The sequence below is a fragment of the Lepeophtheirus salmonis genome, chromosome 1 (assembly GCF_016086655.4).
Source record: "Lepeophtheirus salmonis chromosome 1, UVic_Lsal_1.4, whole genome shotgun sequence".
Classification (NCBI taxonomy): Eukaryota; Metazoa; Arthropoda; class Copepoda; order Siphonostomatoida; family Caligidae; genus Lepeophtheirus; species Lepeophtheirus salmonis.
The window spans coordinates 9,716,173-9,720,514 of NC_052131.2; the positions used below are offsets into that span (position 1 = coordinate 9,716,173).

At 28.0% G+C, this 4,342-nt stretch overlaps 1 long non-coding RNA gene across 1 annotated transcript; it reads right to left on the reverse strand.

Annotated features, from left to right (window-relative positions):
- Positions 1-3,343: 3,343 nt before the first annotated feature.
- LOC121122443 (uncharacterized) lies at positions 3,344-4,028 on the reverse strand. The gene is made up of 3 exons (XR_011779759.1): positions 3,902-4,028; positions 3,674-3,837; positions 3,344-3,600 (listed from the first exon to the last, which is right to left on the reverse strand). It is a non-coding gene; the product is annotated as an uncharacterized lncRNA (long non-coding RNA).
- Between the last annotated feature and the right edge of the window lie 314 nt (positions 4,029-4,342).

Genomic DNA, 4,342 nt, shown 5'->3' on the forward strand with positions numbered 1-4,342 from the left:
AATATAATTTCAAACATCTACTTGCTTCACTTATTGATTAGGATGTAGATAAAGGTGGTCCAGATTTACCTGAACGCCCTGTCATTTATGTATATAAAACTTATTTATAATGTAAGACTTACATTGAGTGTTTGTAAAGTGTTTGTCAAAATTGTATACATATTTATATTATAGATTTTAAGTACTATTAACTTATAACGTTAACTTATTTACAAGTTTACTTCTCAAATTTCAAACGTGCTCTACGGTCGATACAGTTACAATTCCCGGAGATCTCTAAAGTCTAAATTATTATAGAGTATATTCATTTCATTTGTTGTTCATCTTGTTAAAAATCTTAAATTCCAAATATTTTCTTTATATCTTGTCAGATTATTTACTACATACGAGTATAACTAATAACTTACTATCTTAATTCATTAAATCTATATTTATAGTCACTTAACTCAAATGACTCCATAATATTTATATGGGCTAGAAAATATATTATTAATTTTTTTTTTGTAGTGCAGTCGGAGTCGAGCATTATATGTACAAACTCCGCAGCCCTAGTTATCATGTCATTTGTCTTTTTTTTTTTAACATACCGGCAGATAACCTTTTAGTAAAACTCTAAACATTAATACCATGCACATTATAGGATTTTCCTAATTCCCTAGGGCTTAGGCTTATAAACTGGTTTTGACCATTTTGTAGTATATGCAATACGGAATACTATCATGCTTACTTATGATTAATTATTGCTACTGCATCTCACCAATTAAAGGAAGATAAAAAAAAGATTACTTAAAAATCCTAAATTATTCGAATAATTGCTCAGTAAGTATAAACCTAAATATAAACCATTATCTAAAAGTAACTCGTCTGTTATGAATTTGCATGTTTGATAACAAAGTATTCTCAAAGATGGATAAAGTTCCTTGTCCATAACCGTAAACGCAATGTTTCAATAGAAATAATCACTACTCCCAAAAACCTGGGTAGTCTTGGATCAATATAATTAAGGAACTTTTGGAAGTCTCTTTTGGCCAAATAGATTCTAAAACATAAGAATTTTCTACATTATACAATGCTACTATTTACAATCTTGAACTGGCTATGAGAGGAATAGTTAAAAGGTACCTTAGTCGAAATTATCACTTCTTACCAGAAGAAGCATTTTCTTTTTAAACTATTTTTTTCAGTATGGAAACAATCTGATAGGTTTGATGACATTTTAAAAATAAAATCTAAAAGATAGGATATAGATATACTTACGCTTTTACTTCGAAGCGTGAGTTAAGAGAACGGCTCTACGAATTTAAAGTCAAATCTTTTAGAAAAATTTGTTGTGAATCATTAGTAACGAAGATGAAAAAATACTTTAAAGGGGAAAATAAAACGATCAACGAAAGGACAAAAATGTAATAGTTTTCAGAATATATGGTTAACTACTCCTAAAAAATGATTAGTAATTTTACAAGGAAGAAAAAGAAAAAAAACACATCACATCTATTATTTAAGTAAACATAAAATACCATGGCCAATATATGATACAATAGCAGCAGAATTAGAGAATTTTTTTGGAAGGCCGGAATTCAGTTGTAGTAAAGCTACAATACTGTTTTTATGCAATCAAGGCAAAGAAAATGGAAATTGGTTCATTTATTTCAAAAATAGAAATAAATTATTTAGAATCTTAAATACACTAGAGTTTTGAATTTTATTTTATCATTTTACTGTATGTCAATAATTTATCAGATTATAAAATTTCATGTGTTTTTGATACTTTTTATTTAGATAAACTGTTATTATTTGAGTGCTAGAATAAATAGATACTGGTTGAAAAAAATTAAATTTATAGTCTAAGGTTGCATTTTTTATTATGCATATTATTATTTTTAAACCAAAAAAAAAACCTATAATAAATAACAAGGAAAGTAAAGCAAAATTTTTGAATACAACCTTACAATGGTGTAAACCTTCTAAAGCAACTAATCTTAAATCTTGTAATCTAAGCACAAAATGTATTTTCTTTGCAAATGTTATGTAAATCGGATCGGATTCCCATGTTTCTTTCGAAAAGAGTGGCAAAGTTTTTCTTTTTATTTGCGTCGAATTTTGAGTATGTTGATTACTGAGGCACTTGAGTTCGGGGGTTATATCGTATTAATAAAATACATTTTGATATCATCGTATAAATATAATTTTTGATAACTTTATTTAATGATCAATTATTTACTATTTGCTCTGTTTTAAATACTTATAAATTGTATAAGTCGAAAAATTACATATAATGGATTATACAATCTTTTTCTGTTTTTTTTTCATAGTAATATATCATACTATGAAGTGATCTCAAACATGAATTGAATAATGCTAAAAATAGTTAAAAGGCTTTCAATTGTCCATACATCACTCAAACAACGGATAACTCGAATGAGAGTTGATCAATTATTTTTGTTCGAGATATGAAAAAGAAACAAAACTTTATTTTTAGTACTGTTTTATATATCATTTCTTTGTATTTTCCAAAAATTTATACAGTATCAAATTGGGAGAATACATGCAAAAAACGAACATGGATTAAGTTTTTTTCGTCTTCGAATTGAGTGGCCCAAGAATCCTTAACCTTCAATATATGTTCTGTAATATTTATTAAATACATTTTCGAACTCAATTGATTATGAAAAATTTGAATATTTTGGAATTAATAAGTTATTAATTGTCAAGACGACTTTTTAGACTAAATAGATTTTTTGCAAAAATAAGTTTTAATATTTTCTTTTTTTTGCAGCCAGGGTTTTATTAAGACAAGATAACTCGATTCGAAGTCCGAGCTTGAGTCAGCTCTATGGGTTCTAACTTGACTTGATTTTGAAACCATATGGACTTGGACTAGGAATAATCAAGACTCGGATTTATATCCATATTTAGAATTGTACTCGATTATACATTTCAGAACCCAAGTGAGGTCTAAAACCATTTGGTTACGAGTATGAGCTCATAAAAATATGTCTCGAGTTAGAACAAATCCAACATTGTCATATGGATTTGGACTTCAAAAAAGGCGGACTTGACAACAACTCTGCTTACAACACAAATGCATTGAATTGAATATGATTGTGCTTGATTGGCTTAAATATGGGAGAATATACCAGCCTTAGTGGAAAAAGTCCTTATACCGCAAGCCCAAGTTAAGAATTAAGTCTTTTCTCACATGTCAAGTATGTCAATAATACCTATAAAGTTAATTATTGACTAAAAGAAAAACTCGTCATAAATGAAAATAATTTACTATTAAGGATGTTCATTCGAGATGTCTGGATTCGAGTTACTGTATGTAAACAATTAATAGAATGTATTTGATGCAATAATTATTTATTTCATATTTTTCTTTGAAAAATTACAAAAAAAAAAATGTAAATATATTAAGCAAGGGGACTTGGAGTTTTATTAGGTTTCATAAAGGAAAAGGTTGGAACTAGTTTGCCATCACAGCAGAAAAACCGTCTTCCAAATTTCGTTCTTCCATAGCCACCATTTTGAATCAAACCATGTTTACCATTATATGGATCTCTACAACATCCACATGTTTTGGGCTTTCCAATGACATTTGTACTGAAATTATGATTGTTTGTTGTATATGATTGAGCATTTTGTTTGGTGGTTGATTAATTAATTTAATACTCACTAGAGGGTCCCTTTTTTTGAGCATATCATTTGTGTACAACAATGAGGGAAAGTTGTAATAATAGATCCAGGCTTATAACATTGTCCATTAAATTGGCAACAAGTTGACTGGGCCTCTACAAATGTAGCAGCCATGGCAAGGCACAAAAGTATGACGAACTTCATCTTGAGAGTTACATGTTTAAAAATTTGTACATGAGGGAGATAAAAGTAATTTAATATTTCTTACCTTCAAATGTCGTATAGTGTTCCAACTTAAAAAGTCTTGATTGTTGAATCTTCTGAAGCCCTTGAGGGAGTTATATAGGACATAAATGATTCAAACATGTGTTTTTATATTTTTCTATTGGCTCAATAATTATTTTTGAATGATGCTTCTCATAGAAAACACATGTGAATTGTACATTAATCTGATTCATAAAATGTTTTTTTTCTCTCAAATAGTTGGGATGACATAGACAGTAAAATTTTATTTTGCTGTAAAAAAAATGAAGAAATACAAAATTTGAGTAATTTCAGTCAATGTTTAGAGGTTGTTCAAAGGCTTCCAAGTTTCGGAATTTAATTTTTTTAGAAGATTTTTTATTTAAAAATATTCAACAGAAGTAAAAATTGGGCAATGTATAAAAAATTACTTTTTTATTAAGATTAACAATCTCTCAATAAACAT